Here is a 25,301-nt window from a genome sequence, read left to right on the forward strand (position 1 = left end):
GAATGATTTCGAGCCAGCAACTTCAATTCGAGGTAGCTTGAAATTGAGTCAGTTCAGCAGTGTGGGAATGATATTGAGCAAGCAATAAGGTCACCAGAAGTCCTGATTTGGCCAAGACTTCTTGGGGTTCTGTTCCACACTTCATTGGGCCCAAGGAAGAGCTCAGTAAAGACTGTAATGGTTGTGGGCAGGAAATATGTCTGTTATATTGTACTTTCCAAAGAGCTTAATACAGTGCTGTGCACACAGTAAGTGCTCAGAAAATATAACTGACTGAATGACTGACAAAACTTATTAGTCTTGGAGGTGGTGGTGACTGCTCTTGGTTGCCAGTGAAGATGAGGAGGAGAAAGATAAGTTTCTCCTTATCGCCAACCATACTCTCTTCTGACCTTTTCCTTCTCCTTTTGTGTCCTTTCAGCTTCCTTCTCTAGACAGGCTTGAAACCCCCAAATTCTGGTCACATTTTGTAATCTCAAAAATGGGAGCGTGTCCAAAGGATCCCGGTCAAGCCATTTGGTTTAGAGGTTGATGAAGGGATTCAGATTCTCTCGTTACATCATTTTGAGTCTGCTCTCTGGGGTTTTTTGTTTTTTTTTATTTTTTGAGGTCTTTGTTCATTGTGCTTTCCAAGCACTTAGTGCAGTGCTGTGCACACAGTAAATGCTCAATAAATATGATTGAATGAATGAGCTACCCAAATTGTGACTCTTTGAGCTGGAATTGTGTGACTGATCTGGACTGGGGCAAACTTGTTCTTGTATTGGGCTGTGAGGACAAGGGGTCTAGAAGGAGATGTGGGGCCAGGCTGTATCAACAGTATTTGGTGCCTATTTTGAGCCGAACACCATACTAGATGTTTGAATATGGACTTGGCTGTCAGAGGATTTGGATTCTAATACTGATTCTGCCACTTGGATGCTGTGTGGCCATGGGCAAGTCCCAACTTAATGCCTCAGTTTCCTCATCTGTAAAATGGGGATTCAATACCAGTTCTCCCTCCTCCTCGGGCTGTGAGGCTTATGCAGAAACAGTGACTGTATCCAACAAATTATTTTGAGTCTTCCCCAGCATTCAGTGCAGTGCAAGGAATATAACCAAGAGCTCTATTACTACATACAAACCACTCCCCCAAGGAGCCGCTTGGTTCCGGCAAAAGTAGTTGATGTCATCCTAGTATTTATTGTCTCCCGAGGCAGTGCACCATCATGGCTTTGTGGATATAACTTCAGGCCCGGGAGTCAGAAAGACCTGGCTTCTAATCCCAGCTTGGCCACATGTCTGCTGTGTGATCTTGTATGTGTCACTTCACTTCTCTGGGCTTCAGTTCCCTAATCTGTAAAATGGGGATGAGTATGAGCCCTATGTGGGACAGGGAATGTGTCCAACTGATTAACTTGTGTCTTATTTGTTATTATTATCACATGTAATAGAAATAACAGTTTGCGGTCGCCGGCATCAAAGAGCTTGTGCATGGTGGCAGGGTTAATCGTTTAGTCACTTGGCTGGCTCTTGGCACCTCCAGTTTCTTGTCCCTCTTTGTGATCCAAATTCCCATCAGGTGCACTTGTGTCGGGAAGCAAAGTATGACTATTTCCATCCTCCCCTTGTTACTGCAAGAGATGGCAGACATCTTACGTGGGGAGGCCCCCAAGGCTTACTGGGCAACTCATTATCATTCAGTGGTATTTGATTATTTACTGTGTCCAAAGCCACTGTACTAAATGCGTGGGAGAGTTAATAATAATAATAATGTTGGTATTTGTTAAGCGCTTACTATGTGCCGAGCACTGTTCTAAGCGCTGGGGTAGACACAGGGGAATCAGGTTGTCCCACGTGGGGCTCACAGTCTTAATCCCCATTTTACAGATGAGGTAACTGAGGCACCGAGAAGTTAAGTGACTTGCCCAAAGTCACACAGCTGACAAGTGGTAGAGCCGGGGTTCGAACCCATGACCTCTGACTCCAAAGCCCGTGCTCTTTCCAGTGAGCCACGCTGAGTTCAATACAATGGAGTTGGTAGGCACCGTTCCCTGCCCATGCCATACCAACACCTGTTTCGCTCTGGTTCTTGTGGTTCTTGGACTGCAGGAATATATAAACATCTAAATTTAGTTGGACGCATTACACTAGAAGTTATTTCAAAATTTTCTAAATCAGGTAAATTTTAAGTCTCTTTTGAGAAGGTTAATAACCTTCTGGTTTTTTTTCCACTTAATCTTTTCTTTCACCCCAAGTTGGTGGTGGGGTAGGGAAGCGGGGAGAGAATTTTGGATAATAAACAATTTTTTTTTTACTGTCTTTGGGAACTATCGCAAGCACAAATCATTTTCCCTTGGGAAAACTTTGAACCGGTCAAAATTAAGCATTTAATGTGGTCACAAGGTTCAGATGAAGTGTGGACTTAAATAGTGAATGTTTGCTGACTCCTTTCAATTACAATGGTTATTGAGAAACTTTCTTAATGTTTTTCCAAATTTCCCAAGTTTTTATGTTTTCATAGAAAATGCAGTGCCTTGGGAAAATGACATTACAATCCACAGCATAGGAAAGCTATTTTTATTAATCTCTGTAAGTTTTTTGGCTTGTAATAATAAGCAGAAACCATTAAAAAATCACTAATCCTTGTAGGAAAAGTTAAAGGTTTGCATTTTTGTCACATAGGTGCTATGTGAACTTTCAAAGCACCATCACTGAAGAACATGAAGATTTCTGTAAATAGTTGGGCTTGGGTTGCCATTTGGGCTAAACTTGTGCTATATTGACTCTAAGCTCGTCAATGGGCAGGGATTGTCTCTGTTGCCGAATTGTACATTCCAAGTGCTTAGTACAGTGTTCTACACATAGTATGCGCTCAATAAATACTATTGACTGAATGAGAGAAAAATGCATTTTCAAGAGGGAATTCTTTCTAATAGAAAAATAGGGAAATGTATTACTGGTTGAGTAATAATGTTAATTTTCTTATCTAGAGGGGACTGAAATACTGCAGAGTTGATACCGCCATTTCTGAAGGTGGGAGGGTCTGAGAGGTTGTTTCGGTGCTCTGCAGATAGTAAGTGCTCAAAAAATATGATTGAATGAATGAACAGCAAGGGGAAAACTTACTTGCATGTTGAAGGTGATTCTTGGTACTCGGGTTGTGGTGATTGTATTCATTTAATCTTTTGGGTGGCAAATTGCAAAAAATTAAAAAATGGCTTTCTGATAGTGATAGCTTTCCTAATTTTTTCCTGGAAATAGCAATGTGAACTCTGGTGGTGGTGGTTATTATTAATTGTTATAGTTATTAGTGCTGTTATGGCACATGAACTTGAAATGAGCAAAAAAAAAAAACAACAATTTTTTTTCTTTCTTTTTGCAGGAAGCCCCAGAATTCTGTGCTGTTTTTTCTGTAACTGGGGAAGGTGGAAAAACCCAGAAGGTACTTTATGACATCACTTCTGCTCAGGGAAACTAAGAACTTGGATTAGGGATGGATAAATTGGAGGGAGGATTTAAAAACCCCTGCCATCACAGAGCACCATTTTCAGAGCCTTCCCATCTCTAGACCTGGAACCACCATTATTGAGGAATCCTGTAGACTGTAAGCTCATTGTGGGCAGGGAACATAACTCTGTTGTATTGCACTCTTCCACGTACTTGGAACAGTGTTCTGTGCACCATAAGCACTCATTAAGTTCCACTGATGATAAGCCTAACTGCTGGGCTTGGGCATAGAAGTTGAAGATGCATTCCATTATTCCCCTCCCACCCTCAAACCTATGAAAAGGTACTGGGAACTCAATCATTATGATTAATATATTATAATAATATATAAAAATCATAATATTATTTAAGTGCAGTTCTAAGCACTGGGATAGATACAAGGTAATCAAACTGTGCACAGTCTGTGTACCACATGGGGCTCCCAGTCTCAATCCCCATTTAACAGATGAGGTAACTGGGGCCCAGAGAAGTTAAGTAACGTGCCCAAGGTCACACAACAGACAGATGGCGGAGCTGGAGTTAGAGCCCATGACCTCCAACTCCCAAGCCCGTGCTTTTGCCACTAGGCCATGCTGCTTCACCAAATTTATTGCCAAATTTGGTATTGTTTTAGGTGATTAATCTAGACTGAAATTTAAGAGTTAAGCCACACTGACTCCCAAAAGTAGGGAAACTAAGCTCTACCTCTAGCTGGGTATATCTTTCCTTAGTTCCTGCAGCGCATTGCGAGAGGCCACCAGGAGATTTTAATTCCTGGTCTCAATATCTTATTCTCCTTTGGGCTAATGTCTTCTCTGAGCTTCCTCTACTTGGAAATTCAACTGTCCCTTTTCCCACTTAAAGAGAGAGCTCCCCCTTTTTCCTAGATCCCCCTGCCCCCTGCCCATAAAGAAGGGGAGAATCAAAATGATCACTTTACTGTATTTTCTTCATAGCAAGTGTTATTCTGCATTTTTTCTAATGGAAATAAACAAGGGATGGCATTCAGTCACAAATCTCACAAAATTCAAATTAAAAATGACAAAGGAATAGAATTTTCCATCTTTTTTTGTGTTGCACTTATAGGAAATACATTTAATTTGTTGTAGTGTTGAAGTCAAAATATTTTGAACTCAAAATTAACTTCAAAAGTAAAACAAACTGCTTCTGAAATACTAGGCCATTGCTGCTTATGTGTTTTATTTTGTTACATATTAAATTTAAGTCTAAAACATGCCACCAGAAACGCAGGGTCCTATTGTAACTTCCTGAGGTTAGGTCGACGTGCATATAGGCTCCGATGCTGGGTCCACTAAATTTTCCACTTGATTCCAAATTTGTCCAATATATTTATTTTTTAACAAAATAAAACATAACTGCATTTTCTCAAGTGATTTATATGCATAAAATAAACGACCTGCCACCATGAATCATGAAGTTAAAATTTCACCAGGGGTTTCATAAAACATGAAAGAGAACAATCTTAAGTGCATTTTATGCGGCCATTATAGCCACTCAGTGTAGTGGAATGATGCCCTTATCCATGAAGAAGTTCCTTTCAAAAATCTATTCATTGGGTCAACCAGGGTTTAGGGATTGTGCTTGCTATGTTTTCAAATGAATTAGGAGTGAAGCATCATAGTCTAAGTCCCACCAGATCTGTGGGTTACTTGGGACCTTCGTCTCTTTTCCCTGTTCCCTTTAACTATTTCTTTTTCTTTCCATTCTGAATACACAGAACAGAGGAAACTTGCTTTTTCTTATTTGGGGCAGAAATTCTTTTTGGCTAGAATTGGGTACCAGAAACTGTGTACGTTGGGACACTGAAGTGGTTCTATGCTGGGCTCCTCTCACTTACTACCTGAGGGGGCTTTCTCAGCGGAAAACATTGGTCAAAATGATTGGAAAATGACAAGGGAACCAACAGGGTAGTGAATTTGGGCTCCTTGTGGGCAGAAAACTTGTCCACCAATGCTGGTATATTGTAGTCTCTCTAGTGCTTAGTAGTGATCTGCCCACAGTAAGTGCTCAGTAAATACAGTTGATTAAGTCTCTGTGGTGGAAATGCAGAGAATATGGTAACCTAGAAATATATTTTGGAAACTGCTAGATTGTAAGATCCTCAAGGGCAGGGATGGTGGTCACTTACTCTGTCTTATCCTCCCAAATGCTTAGTACAGTGCTTTGTACAGATTAAGCACTCAATAAATACAATTGAATTGAATCCCAAGTGCTTTCTACAGTGCTCTGCAGACAGTAATCGCTCCATGAATACCATGGATTTAACCTCCACGATGTAGGGTGTTTTCAGTGAACGTGGGTGCTGTTTACAAATTCCGTAGCACTCTCGATTCTTACTGCTTTCAGAATTTGGTTATTTCGTGTCAGTGTTCTCTGGTCACCTCGAAGGCCATTGCTGGGGGATTGGCTTTTTACATCTGCAGCAGGGTCCTGTCACCCCATCCTTCAGAGTAGGGGTGCACCTTTGGTGGGCCATAGGGAGGGAGGGGGCCAGGATTTGCCTGCTCTGGCCCTTCTTCAGTCATGCTCTGAGAATTGATGGCACTGAAGCTGAGATCAGGAAGCGAAGCTGATAACAGGAAACAGTTGTGTGGTACCCTTAATTAGAATAACAACTGGAATGCCACTCTTGAATTGATTTTTAAACTTTGCACAAGTGCCTTTCAGTAAAGCAATTGCCCCATGAAGCGGCTATCACACAGGTCTTCTTTCCATCATTGAGAGTTCAGTGTTTCAGTTTAAGAACACCCTTTGTGTCAGTGCAAGTTGGCTTATAAAAAAAAATCTGCACTCCCTAAGCAGTGTGGCCTAGTGGAAAGAGTGTGGGCCTGGGAATCTAAGGACCTGGATTCTAATTCTGATGGCTCTGCCTTGCCTGCTGTATGACCTTGGGCAAGTCACTTAGCCACTCTGTGCCTCAGTTTCCTCACCTTCACTACTTCTCCTTCCTACTTAGACTGTGAGCCCCATGTGGGACAAGGACTATGTCTGACCTGATTGATTTGAATCTACCTCAGCTCTTAGAACAGTGCTTGACACATAGTAAGTGCTTAACTAACACAAAAAAAATGCATTATATATTTGGGACTGTTTTATAATAGAGAAGTTTCTCTACTTATTAGGAATGTAGCTTCTAAAATTACAAAGACCTATTCATTTTAACACCTACATTCTATTATGTAAACGCTCAATAAATACCATTAATGGTGACTGATAAGTTGCATGGCAAGTTATGTCATATTTTAACAATTGTTTCTTCCCCTCCAAAGAATGGGAAAAGAGGAAAGAAGCATTCGCTGAAACCAGGCATTCTTGGGCGCTTTGAGTGAATAATGGGACCAGACAATTGGATTCAGCCCTTTCAAAAAGACAGTCTAAACCATAAATTCTTAAAAACTTCATATGAATCGAGATAAATATATTCCTCATTCTTTTTGTAAAGGTTGAGTAATTTGTTGATTCATATTGTGAAATCCCTGAAGCGAGGAACAACCCAAGTCACAAGGAAGCACTAACATCACTTCTGTGAGTTAAGTGAGTAATCTAGCAAGTACTGTACTCTCATGAAGTTGAAAAATCACACAACTCTGAATTTGTGGGCATTGGCTACAGAATTGTTTTATGTCTATTGACTAATAAGTATCATTTTGCCCTTTGTTTAAAACTGGCTCATACTTTCCAGTGTTTTTTGTAGGAGATAATTTACAACTTTTTCTTTAAAAAGTCTTTCCAGTTGAAATCACTAAACTTTTATTTTAGTCAGCATTATGCAATCTCCTGCTAATCAGCACTTTTCAGTTAACCACATTTTGGCTTCTAAGATTTGAAAATCTAGCTAGATGGGTACTTGGAAAACAAGTTTTATCATCCTTCACATTAACCACAGTAATAAAATGTTGCTGCCTCTTTGAAATTACAGAAGTGAGCAGTTAATATTTCTGTGTGATGCCTCTAAAATAGATTGAATACATTCTTGCAGTTTGGTATACTCCCAATTTTCCAACCATTTCCACAGTGTCTGGAATATTGTGTGTAGTTGAGCATATGTACGCATTTCTAGATATAGACTTATGTACAAGGGCTTAGTACAGTGCTCTGCACACAGTAAGCACTCAATAAATGTGATTGATATACATATATGGCCCTATATATTTATCTGATGGTTAGCATATTAGTTTGAGTACACAAAATAATTTTCATCAGCTTAGTTTTTCGCTCACCTTGTATGTTCTGCTCTAGGGAGTATGTGTTCCAGCAAAAGGATTGTTGATGGGCTTTCAGGGTAAATAATATGATAGTTCCATGTTTTTGTGTGGTAAGAAATAGCTGTGCAAGAGATACCATTGCATTTCTTTGCACTTTTTTTGGAGGGGGGGAACATACATGAAAAGTTCTTAGAGCTTTGGCTCAGCCTCTGCTCTAACCAGGGAGGGGGAGGAAGTGGCTATCTCAGTTTGAGGAATGTTGGAAAGCTCATGGCTGTTGGGGCTGTTAGAATGAGCTTTGGGGAGCTTGGATTTCTATAATAATAGTAACAATCGCTATATTCCAATATTACTGTATTCCAAGCGCTGTTCTAACCGCTGGGGTAGATACAAACTAATCAGATTAGACACAGTCCCTATCCCACATGGAGCTCAAAGTCCTAATGCCCATTTTGCAGGTGAGGTAGCTGAGGCACAGAGAAGTGAAATGGCTTGCCCAGGGCTACATAGACGTTGTGGAGCCGGTATCAGAGCCCAAGTCCTTCTGACTCCTAGGCCCATGCTCTATCCACTATGCCACACTGCTTCTTTAGTAGTGTAAACATTTATGGAGTGCTCACTTGGTGCGGTGCATGGTACTAGCTACTTGGGAGATAACAGAATGTCAACCACTCTAGTTGTAAATATCTTTGTTGAGTGTAAGCTCCTTGTGGGCACAATGTCCTTACTTCTCTGGTATTACTGGTGTTCTGTCTCACATTTTTATGTTAATAATAATAATAATAATGTTGGTATTTGTTAAGCGCTTACTATGTGCCGAGCACTGTTCTAAGCGCTGGGGTAGACATAGGGGAATCAGATTGTCCCACATGGGGCTCACAGTCTTAATCCCCATTTTACAGATGAGGTAACTGAGGCTCAGAGAAGTTAAGTGACTTGCCCACAGTCACACAGCTGACAAGTGGCAGAGCTGGGATTCGAACTCATGACCTCTGACTCCAAAGCCCGTGCTCTTTCCACTGAGCCACGCTGCTTCTCTGAGCCACGCTGCTTCTCTAATACCAAGAAGGAGGCTAGTGCTGTAATCCAGGGACTTTGTCATTACTCAAAACACTGAGGACTGCCTGTTATGAACCTTTAGGAATTGTAAAGTCCACAATGATGGAACCGTTCTTTACAAAGAAGCCTAAAATCAGAACACCAAAATATTTGGTTTTTCCAACTTCATAATTGTATTTTTTTTTAAAGTAGTGAAATTAGCACTTTTAAGAAGGTTAGTTATTCACTACTAAAGAGGTGATGAATCACCAAGAGGCTAGAATGTGGGCAGAAGATTGAGACTTGGATTCTTTTCTTTGTAATTTGCTCTCCCAAGGTTTGTCATTGCCCCACATGCTAAAAATGGCCTAGGCTTGCCTTTTTTGGGTGGTTGGACAGATAAAGTACCTCACCATCTTAAAAGAAAGAGACATTATGTAAAAGACACCACTAAAGCATAGGGATGATCTTTATTCCCATAAAGGTGTTCCTGACAGTGACATTCTTCCCCGTTCCTGACAGTGACATTCTTCCCCAGTGACCTGTCCAATATACTTTCAGAATTATCAAGTCGTGATTTATTTTTGCCCCTTTCATGTACTGCTGAAAACTCAGTGAACGAGGGAGCCAAACTAGAGCTGCTAACATTCGTTATAGGAAAGTCTGAACACTAGATATTGGATCCATAGCATTAATTTTTTGACCAACTTTCAGGCTTTCCCCACAGACTGGGAGCCCTACTATGTTTTTTGTGAGTTTAATCACCTCAGCGCTCAGTACAGTGCTTGGTATATAGTAAATGCTCAACAAATTCCATTAGCAGCAAAGTGTAGTGGGTAGAGCATGGGCCTGGGTGTCAGAAGGTCATGGGTTCTAATCCTGCCTCTGCCACTTGTCTGCTGTGACCTTGGGCAAGTCATTTCACTTCTCAGGGCCTCAGCTACCTCATCTGTATAAAGGGGATTGGGACAGTGAGCCCCACATGGGACAGGGACTGTGTTTAACCCGATTTGCTTGTATCCACCCAAGTTCTCAGAACAGTGTCTGACACATAGTAAGTGCTTAACAAGTACTTTAATCACTATTATTATTATTATGAGTATTAGTAATAGACTTGCCCATTAGGCACTGAAATTGGGATTCTGCTGACTTGATTGTTTCTCAATCAGGCTTTCCCCAATTAAGCCCTCCTTTTTCATTCATTCATTCAATCATAGTTATTGAGCGCTTACTGTTTGCAGAGCACTGTACTAAACACTTGGAAAGTACAATTCAGCAACAGAGACGATCCCTACCCAACAATGGGCTCAAAGTCTACCTTTTCCATTGTCCCTGCAGTTGGATCTGTACCCTTTAAGTACCTGTTATTCATTCCACCCTCAGCCCCACAGCCCATATGTACATAGTTGTAATTCATTATTTATGTTAATGTTTGTCTCCCCCTCTAGACTATAAGCCCCTTTGTGGGCAGGGAGCATGTCTGCTAACTCTGTGTATTTTCCCAAGCACTCAATACAATGGTCTACACTCCATAAGCACTCAGTAAATACCATTGATTGCTTCATACAACAATCCCCCATCTACAAATTGGGGGTATTACCATTTGCACAAATTGTTTGAATGAAAACATTTCTAAAGGTAAAGTTTTAATTTCACACCCTTGCGTGCATGTAACTTAGCTCATAATAAGTGAGACTTAGTGCTTGTGGGTGGACTCAGAGAGAAACCCAGAAAAAATGTCCTTGGTGGAATTTGGCAGGACATACATAGTTACTGAGCTTATCCTGGGTGGACCTCTGACTCCTCCATTGCTCCTGACCTCTTGTATTCTTTTCCCCTGTCCCCCACTCTCCCAAGCTTTGCAACTCAAATGCTGCTTTTGCATCATGGAAAAGGGTTGGTGGACGATGATCTGTAGTGAACTTTAAATTACCCAAGAGCTCACCCATCGTGTCAGGAACAGGAAGAGAACACATCTCATTTAAGCTTTACAGCACACCCACATTTACAGCAAAATATTAAGGTGGAATCCTGCCCTTCATACCCCTAGTCTTCTCTTTTCTTGTCTAGATCATTCATTTCCTTTTGTGATCATTTTTGTCTCTTTGGGCCCCCTCCAGTTCCTTTCACATGCATTTTAGTGTGGGGTGATCAAAATTTGCCACAGTGTTGTCATGAGTATTTGGTATTGGAAAATACAACTCTAGACTGTGAGCTCGTTGTGGGCAGGGATTGTCTCTCTACTGCTGTATTGTACTTTCCCAAGGGCTTAGTACAGTGCTCTGCACACAGTAAGCACTCAATAAATATAATTGAATCGAATGAATGAATGAATGGAAGATTTCTTATCTGGTTGCCACATGGTCCAGTACCGTTAGTCCTTTATAAATCATTGCCTAACATTGCCGAAGCAGGTTCAGCCTCTGGTTGACTATCACTCCCAGATCTTTTTCTCCTTTTCTTACGATGGTTTTCCCATCCTGTGATTGTCTGGGTTTTCCTTGGCCCATACCCTTATTGAATGCCATTCCGCATAATAGGGGTATTTTTCCAACTTGCCTTAGTCGGTTTGAATTCTATTCCTTTTTTCCCCCAAAAAGTTAGCACCTGGCTCAATTTAGCACTGATAAAGGTGGCTTATCAAAACAAGTTCTTAGTAGACAGGGTGCCAGAAGTAACCAGTGCTTAGAACAGTGCTCAGCATGTAGAACGGTGCTTGGCAAATAGTAAGCGCTTAACAAGTACCATCATTATTATTGTTATTAACCCTTTTCAGGAGTTAATCGATAAATAGACTCACTGAGTTGAAACTGAGCCATTGATGACTTCTTTTGGTGGGCAACCCTCATACCACTTGGGCAAAACCCAATAATATTGTGGACAGCCTAGCTCTATCTTGTGTGACAGTTAACTGGTTTACAAAAACCCTCCTGAATACTAGCTAGGTTATATCAAATTGCTTCTCTTGTTTTTTTCCCCCCTTGTACAAGGTCTGCCACTAACTTGGAAGGAAGCTAATCACTTCTTTCTGAAGACATTTTCTTCCTAGTATTTTTTGCTCTTCTATTCAGCTGCAAATTGTTTTTTAAATAATGTGTCCTGATGTGTTGATGATACCATACTGTCTGGATTTTTTTAGGATCCGTCTTTGAAGATGGGTATGGCTTTGGCCATTTTCCAGTTCTTGGGGACTCTTTCTTGCGGTCTTGCAGTAACATCCATTATAGTCTTTCCAGTTTGCTTAGTTGGTCATAAGGTTTAAATATCTAGTGTGTTGTTTTTTTTAAATATCCATGTATTGTTTTTTTCCCCTTTCAAGTTTGGCTTTTCAAAGAGGACCTGGCCTCAGTCACTTTTAATCTTCTTAGTTTTTTTAAAAAAATTAAACATTAAAAGACTCTGGTCATCTGTTATCAGTTACTCCTTCCTGCTATCCTGCCTTGCCTAATATAATTGAATAATTTTTTTGTCACATTTTATGACTTGTGCTAGTTGCATCCTCCCTTCCTAACCTCTCCCAATTTTCACTTTATTTTTCATCCTGCCCCTCCATAATTGTGGTATTTCAGTCTTTAGTGGTCTGGCCTAATTTACACCTTTTTGTAACCTTTCCCACATGCCCTTTTGAATCCCTGTAAAGTGCTGGGTTCAGACAGTTGACATCACATTTCCCTTTCTAGTCATTCTAGTGAGTTGATCTGGTTGGTTCCTGGGCTGCACAACTTCTTCAACTTGAAGAAAGCTGGCTGTTCAATTATTTTTTTTCTTCCCCATTGGATTCTTCCCAATTTCTTAAAACTGTTAGCGTTTGCTCTTCTCAAGGTCATTTTCCTCTATCTTGCTGAATAATAGCATAGATAAAGTAGAGGCCAGGAGTAAGCAATTTTATAATCAGATTTTAAAAAATGGTAAATAGCTGTCTTTTGTATCTGAAAAAGACCTGTCACAGATGGTGAGGTTCATATATTACTGCATGACTGACTGAAAGGCCAGTGTGGGCTCCAGAGTCATGGCTGTGTTGTGTACCCACAAAAGCTTCCATGTTTGTGTTATAGTGTTTAATATTAGTTTGTAGTGCCTGATGTTGTTTTCTCCTTTGCCTCTTTGTCTCTCCTTCTTCACAAGGTTTTTTCTCAAAAAGCCATTCCCTTGATAGCAATCCCCCATGCAGGTCGGTCTTTAACAATGAACTCCCAATTTTCAGCTGGGATAAAGCATGGTCTGAGGATTTGTTTTGCCTGTGTCCCTAAAATATTCCCTAAGCTCTCCTTGCTTTCAGTCTTGCAGTTTCAGCTCCCCATACAACAGTGTGATGTAGTGGAAGGAGCACAGGCCTGGGAGGTGGAATTCATTCAGTTGTATTTATTGAGTGCTTACTGTGTGCAGAGCACTGTACTAAGCGCTTGGAAAGCACAATTCGGCAACAGATAGACAATCCCTACCTAACAGGCTCACAGACTAGAATAAATAGTCAGGTTGTCCCACGTGGGGTTCACAGTCTTAATCCCCATTTTACAGATGAGGTAACTGAGGCAAAGAAAAGTTAAGTGACTTGCCAAAAGTCCTACAGGTGACAAATGGCAGAGCGGGGATTAGAACCCACAACCTCTGATTCCCAAGCCTGTGCTCTTTCCACTAAGCAAAGACCTGGGTTCTAATCCCAGCTCCACTTTTTGCCTGCTGGATGACTTGGGCCTGTCACTTCACTTGTCAATACCTTGGTTTCCTCGTGGGGACTAGTGTCCATTCTCTGTCCTTTTTAGACCAAGAGCCCTATATGGGTCAGGGACTGTGTCCTTTCTGATGAACTTATATCTACCCAGGGCTGCTTATAGTGCTTAGCACATGGCAATCACATAACAAATCCTGTGGTTGTTACCATTACCCTGCTGTCATTCCCCGTCTGTGTTCCTCCCAGTGTAGCTGTGATAAGGTGAACATATCTCTGATAGTAGGAGACTGACCAGTTGAGCATAGATTCTATCTTATCAAGAGTCTTAGCAGGGTCTTCAGGGGTTAGAGAGGGAGGAACTGAAAAGACTGCAGACTTCTGGGGAAAGGTAAAGATCTTGAAATGTTGGAGTGAAAGGTCCTTGGGGTAGGGATTGGGTCTCTTTTGTTTAATTGTTGTGTACAGTGCTCTGCACTTACTCTGCACTTACTCTGCACACAGTAAAGCGCTCAATAAATACGGTTGAATGATTGAATACTCTTACATGTGTATAGTGCAGGAATGCCCTTCACACTTTAAGCACTCCCAAAATGCTGATTGCTTGGTGAAGAAATGAATGAGGATCAACCAGTGGTAAATGATGGTATTTGTTAATAATAATAATAATAATAATAATGTTGGTATTTGTTAAACGCTTACTATGTGCCGAGCACTGTTCTAAGCGCTGGGGGAGATACAGGGTAATCAGGTCGTCCCACGTGAGGCTCACAGTTAATCCCCATTTTACAGATGAGGTAACTGAGGCACAGAGAAGTGAAGTGACTTGCCCACAGTCACACAGCTGACAAGTGGCAGAGCTGGCAGAGCTGGGAGTCGAACCCATGACCTCTGACTCCGAAGCCCAGGCTCTTTTCCACTGTTTACTATGTATCAGGCACTGCTTGCAGAGCACTGTACTAAGTGCTGGTGAAAGTATAATTCAGTGGAGTTAGTAGATGTTCCCAAGACTGGAATAGAATTGTTGATGTGCAGATAAAAGAATTGTTGAACAGCCACTATATGCAGAGCACCTCTCCAAGCCCATGGGAGAGTATAATACAAGACATGGTCTCTGCCCACAAGTTGCGCACAATTTGGTGGAAGCATATTGAAGAGCAGAGTTGTTATAATAATAGTAATAATAATAATTGTGGCATTTAAGTGGTTACTATGTGCCAGGCACTGTACTAAGCACTGGTTAGGTTGGGCACAGTTTCTGTCCCATGTGGGGTTCATGGTCTTAATCCTCTTTTTACAGATGAGGTAACTGAGGCCCAGAAAAGTGAAGTGATTTGCCCAGGGTCACAGAACAGACAAGTGGCTGAGTGGGGATTAGAACCCTTGCATGTGCTTTATCTACTAGGCTGTTCTGCTTCTCATATAACTTATAGCATGAGAGGGTAACTTTGGGCAGAATGCAGTGTGTTTTTTTTGGATTTCCACCTAGACTACTTCACCAAGTCTTATCTGCTTCCCCCACCCATTTTACTTTTAAAAGTAGTTTAAAATATGAAATACACTTGAATGAATTAGCCACACTATATTTTTTAAATTGTTGCATTAAATTTTTTTATGCATGTGCTATTCATACACTGTATAATTTCCAATGTTTTAGCACTGTCTTGTACTGAATCATTTTTTTTTAAAACAGTGGGTAATAGTGAATCTCTTTGTAAACGATTATTCACTGTTCGCTATATCATGGTTTCTGTCATAGGTCTAAGTGGATGTTAAAATGGAAGCAAAAGAAGGTGGTATTAGTTGCCCAAGATCAGTCATTCCATCTGGGATCGAACTAGAATTAGTTAATTGTATTTATTGAGCACTTACAGTGTGCAGAGCACTGTACTAAATGCTTGGGAGAATATATTCTAACAGATACATTCCCTGCCCACACGGAGCTTACAGACATTAATATAAATAAATTGCAGCTAAGTACATAAGTGCTGTGGGGCTCCTGGGCTGGGGGAAATGAATAAAGGGAGATTAGTTGCCACATCTCCATCTGGAAACAAGATAATTTTTTTTAATGGCACATATTAAGAGCCTACTATGTGCCAAGCAGTGTGCTAAAGTCTATTCTCTTTTGTCTCTAAGGTGCTTCCCCAGCAGTAGGCAGGGGTGTTTGAGAAGTGCATTGCCAGTGTGGAGCCTGACTCCAGTGATTATGGGATCCATCCAGAGACCTCAGGGAGACTCTTAAACCCTTTAGTTCCTGTAGAATTCCAGGCATTGCGGAAACTCTCGTGGCCCTGGGGCATTTCCAACATTTCAGTCACCTTGCTCCCTCCTACCTCAACTCGCTGATTTCCTAGAGTACTTCAGCATACTCACTCTGCTCCTTTAATTCCAATAAATTTATTGTTCCTCAATCTCATCTGTCTCACCACCGACCCCTCACCCATGAGGGGTCTGGCCTGAAATGCCCCTCCTTCCCTCCCCTCCCCCACCTTCATATCCTACAGACGATCACTCTCCCCATCTTCAAAGCCTTACTACAATCACATCTGCAAGAGGCCTTCCCTGGCTAAGTCTTCATTTACCCTCTTCTTGCTCGCTTCTGTGTCTCCCTTGCACTTGGATTTGTACCCTTTATTCAGCTCTTACTCAGCCCCACAGCACTGATCTGCAAAATGCTGAAAGTTCTAATTCTGTTTCGATCCTGGTGGAGTAATCCCTAGGCAACTCATTCCACCTTCCTTTGCTTCAATTTTAACGTCAACTTGGACCTACAATAACTGTCAATAATCCTTTACAAAGGGATTCACTATTACTATTTTTTAAAAAGTAGTTCAGGCATAGGGAAAAGGGGTAGAAACATTTCAAATTATGAACAATGTATAGCATAGATATTAAAAAGTTTTACTGCAACATATTTTTAAAAATACAGAGTGTGGTTAATTAAATGTCTGTCTCTCCCTCTGAACTGTAAGCTCCTTGTGAGCAGGGAACATGTCTACAAATCTGTTATACCAATCATTTAGTATAGTGTTCTTCACACAGTAAGCAGTGTTGCCCAGTGGAAAGACCCCAGGTCTGGGAGTGAGAGAACTTGGATTCTAATCCTGGTTCTACCCTTGTCTTCTCTGTGATCTTGGGGAAGTCACTTAACTTCTTTCTGCCTCAGTTCCCTCATCTGCGGAATGGGGATTCAATACCTGTTCTCCCTCCTATTTAGACTGTGAGCCCTGTGTGGCACCTGATTATCTTCTATCTACTCCAGTGTTTAATATAGGGCTTGGCACATAGTAAGTGGTTAACATACAATTAGTAAGCACTCAATAAATGTGATGTATTGATAGGATTGGGTTTTAAGAGAGCATGAGCATTGGGATTCCAAAGTATCACTCAGGCCCCCTGTCATAGAACTATGTGCCCCATGATGAATAAATTCAGACCTTCTGGCAATTTTGTGTCAGCACAGCAGGGGATGGGGAGGCCCAAAACTAATTTCTGCTACAGGGTTTGTGGTTGATGTTTTCACAATTTAAGCTGAAAATCGAGACCTGGTTCCCTGATGATCTGAAGGAGTTAATGTATTGCCCTAAGTACATTGAATACTAGGGAGTGACTTTAAGTATGAGGAAGAATCTAGCTTGGTGTATCTGACTTGATAAGTTTGAACAAGTCTGCTGGAATTTAAATGTGGTTTGGTGGGCACTAGGTGATCCAAGCTTGGTGTTCTGATCATATTAAAGGTGTTTTTTCAAAATAATTTGGCTGCAAATATCCCAGAATAAGACACCTTAAAAGATATGATTAAGTCGCTGATGTCGGCTTTTAAAAAATGATTAAATCAGGCCTCCCTATATATATGCTTGTGTTTAAAAAATGGGAAGCTGGACTTTTATGCAGTGAAAAACAAGGAAAGCAAATCTTAGAAATGACATTATTTAGAAAAAATGGGTTTGATCTAGGACGTGGAAATCATTATAGCATTCAGCTTTAACACAAGGCCTCTTTCTCTACTTTATTCAGAACTACATAAACACCAGTTAAAGCATTCTAGTCCAAGTTAACAGATGGTGATTTATGCTAGAGTTATAAACAAAGCCCCAGAACATTACTACACCTAATTGATGAATGCGCTCTCCTCTCCCCAAACAAAGATTTTGGCCACCAATGTGGTTGCCTAAGAGAGAATTAATGAATGCTTTTTTTGTGTTCTAATGCAAGGCTACAATTTAGGAGTTGTCTTTTTACTTGCAGAGTTGCTAAAAAAAATTACACTAACGGAATAGGGAGTTATTAAAACGATTAGAGCTTCAGCGATCTGACTAAAATACACATTGTTGGCTTAATGTGAGAGAGTAGCCGAAGAAATAAATGAGTTATACATTTTTAACCATATTATTCTATGTATTTCATTAATTGGTCATGAGTAATTGCATGAGATTAAACTGAGTATTCTACTTTGAATTTCTACTAATCACTTTTCTAGATGAGAATAAGGTGATAGGGACTGATACTGTGGTTTTTTTTACTTAGATGCTGGTGTGAGCTCTTTTCCTTTCCTACCATTTGCATAAAAACATTTGGATGATAAACTTTTAAGAAAAGTCTAACAAAAGGAAGCTATTTGAAATAGCACATCACAATACATGGCTGGCCCTTTTGAAAGCTTTTCTGCTATTTCAGTTTATGAACTTGTTAACTCTTGTTCCTTAGAAATGAGCTGGTCACTTGGCATAGAATTTTTAGGTATGATAACACTTTTAGGATAATGCAAAAGAGGATGGAAATAGTTAGGTGAAGACTACCTGGAACTCCTTTGCCTTGTAGAAAGCTTACCGCCCACTCAGCAACTGCTTTTTTTGATGGCCGTGTAGCCTCCTGACATCTCCCAGTTTCATTCAGTTTAGACTTCTCACCTGTGATTGTTTATCCAAACATTTCAGGAGCCAATCTGTATTTCATTCCTGAACTACCTCCTATGGTAACAAATATCATTTTTTGAACAATCACTTTGTAGAAGAGTTTTCTTATTTTTTATATTTGTATTTGTCCCTATTATTTTTCATTTATGACTGTGGTAGTTAAGTTATGCATATGATCCAAAACAATACACTATTGAGTCTTTCATTCTACCTCTTTTTGCTTCCCCATTGTCCTGTTCCTCCTCCTCCGCCAGCAGTTTCCCACCACTTTTCTTGTTATTCCTGTTTCATCAGCTCTGACCTTTGCATGGGGATGGGGATGATTTGGTGAATTTCCTTTTTCAGAGTGTTTGAAGTGCAAAATCATTGCATTTGGGCTATTCTATTTTATACAACTGGCAAGCTTTTGTGAAGTTCTAGGAATATATACTGTAAATTTAAACACAGATATTAAATGGATGTAAACTGTACTTTCTTGACTAAAATAATAATAATGATGTTTAAGCATTTACTATGTGCCAAGAACTGTTCGAAGCACTGGTGTAGATACAAGGTTATCAGGTTGTCCTACGTGGGGCTCATAGTCTTAATCTCCATTTTACAGATGTAGGTAATTAAGGCACAGAGAAGTGAAGTGGCTTGCCCAAAGTCACACAACTGACAAGTGGCAGAGCCTGGATTTGAACCCCTGTCCTCTGACTCCCAAGCGCGTGCTCTTTCCACTATGGTGGGATATAAAGAAGTGTTAGGTTTCCTCTAGGTTGAAAGTGAAAAGATCATCTATTGTGTAGCATTCTTGTTTTATGCCTTCGAGTCATCTCCAACCCATAGCAACGCCATGGACACATCTCTCCCAGAGCGCCTCATCTCCATCTGCACTCCTGGCAGTCTATCCATAGAGTTTTCTGGGTAAAAATATGGAAGTGGTTTACCATTGCCTCCTTCCATGCAGTAAAGTTTAGTCTCCACCCTCAACTCCGTCCCATGCCGGTCCTGCCCAACTCAAGTGAGTTTTGATTTGTAGCAGATTGCCTTCCATTCATCAGCCACTGCCCAAGCTAGGAATGGATGTGTATGCCTTTGCTTGACTCTCCCTCCCATAGTTAAGACTGGTAGAGAACTGGAAATCTCCAGGTACGACCTGCAGAGGGGACTGTGTAACATTAGGAAAGCTAATTTAGAGTGAGTTCTATTTAGACTGTAAGTCCCATGAGAGAGAGGGGCTGTGTCCAACTGATTATTTTGTGCCTGTTTTAGTGCTCAGTACAGTACTTGGTACAAAGTAAGTACTTGACAAGTACCATTATTATTTTTATTAATAATAAGTCTGAAACATAGCAGTGATGCCTTCTGGTAATTAATGGGCCAAATTTAGTGTTTAAATATTTATGGGATGCAAATTGATTGATCATTTGCTGTGTCTTAAAATAATATTGTTGAACACTCTCTGGCACAGTTGCTTGGTGAAATTAATTTGAAACACATTTCTTTTGTGGGAATTTGAATACGGTGTTCATTGTACATTGGGCATTTTGATGTTTTGTTTTGGTGTATGTTTATTGGTCTGTAGGACATATGCAAGTTTAAAGCTTTACAAAAATAGTTATTTTTTATGCTGCTTTCTTTGCAGTAAAGAAACCTGTTACTAGCTTCCAACAACTGTAAAAACTGATAAAGATATTGAAAAAATAATGAATTAAATTCATGCTTTCAAATAAGTACAAAAAGTTACCAGCCTCTCTCCAGGAAATACACAGAAAATTAAATGATACCAAAATTCTTTACTACTACTAGTCAGCCATAAAATGTTATTTGTCTTCAGGAAGTAGCGTTAGCCCTGGTAAAAACTCCTCTGTTTAGGGATTTCGAAGTAGTAGTGGAGCATATCTTTATTCATTCAGTCATATTTATTGAGCACTTACTGTGTGCAAAGCACAGAACTAAGCTCTTGGGTGAGATGCATTCCTGCCCACAACGAGCACATAGTCCAATGACTTTATGAAGTGCCTCTCATACTAAATTCTGGGAGTAAATACACATTGAGAATTAGATATGGTCCCTGGCTCCTAAGGGGTTCAGCAATATACGAATAAGCAGGGAGAAAGAGAGTTGGTGAGACACACTTATAGAAAGATGATATAATACCAAAGCGACATAAGAGACCAGGGCAAAGATAACCGTTGCTCACTGCTCAGAATCCAACCGTCACAGTAGTCATAGCTGCAGCTATTGCCAAGGCCTTCCCAACATTCTCGGCTGATTTCTTATTCATCCTTGGTGGGAACAGGGACTTACGGCAATGCCTGATGAAGTGGGGGGCTGGACACCTTTTCTTCTCATGCCATAGATGTCCAATTTCATGATGAGGGAATGGTTGGGACCTAATTCTGCTGCCTGAGGTCTGTGAGGATTTGTTTGTTTGAGCAGCAGCAATACCCTTTGGAAGGAGCGCTGGACTGGGAATCCAGAGACTTGAGTTCCGATCCCTGTTCTGCCGCGTGCTTGCTTTGTGACCCATGACAAATCACCTAACTTCTCTGTGCCTCATGGTGTTGAAATATAATAATAACCTTGGTATTTTTTAAGCGCTTACTATGTGCCAAGCAATATTTATTCTCTTTCCTCTTAGACTGAACCCAATGTGGGACAGGGACTGTTTCTGATCTGCTTTTCATGTATCTTACTCCAGTGGTTAGTACAATGCTTGACCCCCTAGGTTTTAGTAGTAGTATTATTTTACACAAAAGTCACACTTAATGATATTTAAGATATTTTTACTATGTGCCAGGCACTGTTCTAAGCACTGGTGTAGATACAAGCTAATCAGGTTGGACACAGTCCCTGTCCCACATGGGGCTCACAATCTTAATCCCCATTTTACAGATAAGGTAACTGAGGCACAGAGAAGTGAAGCCCCCTGTGGGCAGGGAATGTGTCTGTTTAGTGTTATCACTGTACTTTACCAAGTGCATAGTACAGTGCTTTGCACACAGTAAGGGCTCAATATATATGATTGAATGAATTGAATAATAGTGAAGTGACTTGCCCAAGGTCATACACAGCAGACAAGTGGCGGAACCAGGACTAGAACCCAGGTTCTTCTGATTCCCAGCCCCGTGCTCTGTCCACTATGCTGTTTCCCAGTTACCTTGTCCAGTCTTATGCTGTTGAGTCATCTTCGACCCATAGCAACACCATGAAAACATCTCTCCCAGGACGCCCCACTTCTATATGCAATCATCCTGGTAGTGTATCCATAGAGTTTTCTTGGTCAAAATACAGAAGTGGTTGACCATTGCCTCCTTCCGTGTAGTAAACTTGCACTTAGTAAGCGCTTAACAAATACCAACATTATTAAACTTGAGTTTCCACCCTCAACTCTCACCCATGCCGCTGCTACCCAGCATAGGGGAGTTTTGACTTGTAACAGATTGCCTTCCATTTGCTTGCCACTGCCCAAGCTAGGAATGGAATGGATATGCCTCTTCTTGACTTTCCCTCCCATAGTTGAGATTGGTAGAGTACTGGGAACTCTCCAGGTGTGACCCTGAGAGGGGTCCCAGTTACCTACAGATAGTAAATTCTAGATCCACAGTTCTGCCAGCCAAGTAGGATGAGTCAGTGGGGCGGGCTGGAGTGGGGTGGTCTCTGGTGCCCAGCTTTGGGTTACTGCTTGAACTGGCTACCCAATCTTTGGGGCCAGACTAAGAGTGTGGAGGTGGTAAGGCCAGTGTGTAGTACAGAGCCTGGCTCATAGTATGTACTGAACAAATACCACTTAAAACAAAACAAAAACAAGGGATGATGCGGTGACCTGCATCTCGTCTGTCTCGTCACTGACCTCTGTCCACATCCTGCCTCTGGCCTGGAACATCCTCCCTCGTATCCAATAGACAGTTACTCTCAGCCGCTTCAAAGTCTTATTGAAGGCACATCTCTTGCAGGAGGGCTGCCCTGATTAAGCCCTCCTTTCCTCTTCTCCCACTCCCTTCTGCGTAGCCCTGTCTCCTTTTTATTCATCTCCCCTCCCCCAGCCCCATAGCACAAAAATATATATCTGTAATTTACTTAAAGAATGCTAGGCCCCCCCCCCCCAGAGTGTAAGCTTGTTGTGGGCAGGGAATGTGTCTGTTTATTATTGTACTCTATCAAGTGCTTAGCACAGTGCTCTGCACACAATAAGTGCTCAATAAATGCAATGCTATGCTAATTCATTCATTCATTCAATAGTATTTATTGAGCGCTTACTATGTGCAGAGCACTGTACTAAGCGCTTGGGATGAACAAGTCGGCAACAGATAGAGACAGTCCCTGCCGTTTGACGGGCTTACAGTCTAATCGGGGAAGACGGACAGACGAGAACAATGGCAATAAATAGAGTCAAGGGGAAGAACATCTCGTAAAAACAATGGCAACTAAATAGAATCAAGGCGATGTACAATTCATTAACAAAATAAATAGGGTAACGAAAATATATACAGTCGAGCGGACGAGTACAGTGCTGTGGGGATGGGAAGGGAGAGGTGGAAGAGCAGAGGGAAAAGGGGAAAATGAGGGTTTAGCTGCGGAGAGGTAAAGGGGGGATGGCAGAGGGAGTAGAGGGAGAAGAGGAGCTCAGTCTGGGAACGCCTCTTGGAGGAGGTGAGTTTTAAGTAGGGTTTTGAAGAGGGAAAGAGAATCAGTTTGGCGGAGGTGAGGAGGGAGGGCGTTCCGGGACCGCGGGAGGACGTGACCCGGGGGTCGACGGCGGGATAGGCGAGACCGAGGGACGGTGAGGAGGTGGGCGGCAGAGGAGCGGAGCGTGCGGGGTGGGCGGTAGAAAGAGAGAAGGGAGGAGAGGTAGGAAGGGACAAGGTGATGGAGAGCCTTGAAACCTAGAGTGAGGAGTTTTTGTTTGGAGCGGAGGTTGATAGGCAACCACTGGAGTTGTTTAAGAAGGGGAGTGCCATGCCCAGATCGTTTCTGCAGGCAGATGAGCCGGGCAGCAGAGTGAAGAATAGACTGGAGCGGGGCGAGAGAGGAGGAAGGGAGGTCAGAGAGAAGGCTGACCCAGTAGTCTAGCCGGGATATAACGAGAGCCCGTAACAGTAAGGTAGCCGTTTGGGTGGAGAGGAAAGGGTGGATCTTGGCGATATTGTAGAGGTGAAACCGGCAGGTCTTGGTAACGGAGTATGCTAAGTGGGGTTGGGGGGAGTGGGTGCACTTCTGGGCTTCAAACTACTATAGTTTTGACATATGTTAAGCGCTTACTATGTGTCAAGCACTCTACTAAGTGCTGAGGTAGATAGCAGATCATTAGTTCCCTCATGGTAGGCATGGTCTAAGTAGGGGGGAGAGCAGGTACTCAATCCCCATTTAGCAAGATGAGGGAACTGAGGCTCAGAGAAGTAGAGTTACTGGCCTAAGGTCACACAGCAGACTATTGGCAAAGGTGTGTTGAGAATCCAGGTCCTCTGACTCCCAGGCTTGTGTTTTGCTGTGTGTGCGACTGCAGGACAAACAGGCCCAGGTCTGTCCAGCCCGACCCCCTTTGCCCCACATGGATTGACTGGACCTGAGTCCTCTCAAACCCACTTCCAGTTGGTGGCCAACTCTAACCCCTGAACTCAGCCAGAAGTGAGCAGTGGCTGGTGGCAAGGAGTGCTGCATTTTCCCTTCTAAGACGGTATGGGGAGCAATTTTTCCTGGACTCTTTGAGCGGGGAATGTTCATATTGGAAGCAAATCTTTCCAGGACAATTCCGAGTACTTATTTTTTTTTTTCTTCTCTATTTCTGTTTCTGGTGAGATACTATTGTAATTTGCAAATTTATCTTTCTCTAAGTGTGTGACCAAGTATTCTTTCTTGTTACAAAGATAAGCAACTTCCATTAGACGCACATTATGAACTCACTGGAAAATTAAAGACATTGAGAGGACCCAGATTTTTACCCGCCCTCGGTCAAAACTGAACTCCACCCAGAACTGAAGAGGCCGAGGGATTTCCTTTACATTAATTTAACTTTGTTTAGTGCATTTAGTCAGAGGGGTGGAGGGATGGGGTGGGTGGAAAGGTAGGAATCCAGATGAGATGACACAAATGGGAACTGTCATCTTTTTTTTAAAATTTTAGTTATAAAATAGTTTTGCTTTATTTAGAAGTCAGAAATCCACTGTTTTTCATCTAAATAGGATAATTTAATGCCTTTGCTAAGTATTTGCCGACTGCTGTCTTGTCAAAATGCTTGGTGTTAGATGCTTGAGAAGCACACAGTAGATAGGTGACACGTTCCTTAATGAACATATACTCGAGTTGGGGAGATAAGCAAAAATGTCACTTAGCTCATGCCTCAGTTTCCTCATCTGGAAAATGGGAATTTACCTATTTTCCTCTTCCTTAAACTGTGAGACTGTAACTTGTATCTAACCCCAGTTCTTAGAATGGTGTTTGACACATAGTAAGCACTTAAATAATATTTAATATTGTAATTACCACTGTTATCACCTAATCACTGTCTCTTTCTCTGCTTGGCTTATCTGTTTTAGTTGGCTATTTTTTCTTAAAACTGCTATACATACTATCTTTACCCATTTGTTAGTTCCAATTAGGATTTAAAAGGTCGCTTTCTCAGTCATTTCATATGTTTTTCAGTGGTCACTGAGATTAGACCAGTATATTTATGATTCCTGGTGAGCAATGATATTTTATTACAAAACATGAAAGCAAAAGAAATTTGATTCTGGGACTATCCTTATTAGGAATGTACATGAAAGTTCAAAGGGAAGCAGGTACAGTATAAAGTGTTCTAGGGAATAGATTATTTCAGACCCAACAACCAGTTGTTTGTTAGGCCATGTAAATAAGCTCACCCTAGATGACAAAATTATATTTGTAATTATCACTGATCATAGAACACAGTGCGTATTCTTCTAAAAAAATATTTTTTTTTTCCCCCTGCCTTTCAAATTAATTTAAATAAGCAGGTAGATGCAAGCCAATTAA

At 41.3% G+C, this 25,301-nt stretch overlaps 1 protein-coding gene across 4 annotated transcripts in view; it reads left to right on the forward strand.

The window, feature by feature from the left end:
- The window catches only part of FNDC3B (fibronectin type III domain containing 3B), a 418,267-nt gene that overhangs the window by 24,420 nt on the left and 368,546 nt on the right, over nucleotides 1-25,301 (forward strand). For 3 of the 4 annotated variants that reach the window (XM_029057950.2, XM_029057966.2, XM_039913103.1), the window contains exon 2: nucleotides 3,365-3,424. The gene's annotated coding sequence lies outside the window, so the exon portion shown is untranslated. Of the gene's footprint in view, nucleotides 1-2,977; nucleotides 3,056-3,364; nucleotides 3,425-25,301 lie in introns of those variants that run through there. The other variant, XM_029057957.2, reaches the window with a different exon arrangement.

The sequence above is a fragment of the Ornithorhynchus anatinus genome, chromosome 1 (assembly GCF_004115215.2).
Source record: "Ornithorhynchus anatinus isolate Pmale09 chromosome 1, mOrnAna1.pri.v4, whole genome shotgun sequence".
NCBI lineage: Eukaryota > Metazoa > Chordata > Mammalia > Monotremata > Ornithorhynchidae > Ornithorhynchus > Ornithorhynchus anatinus.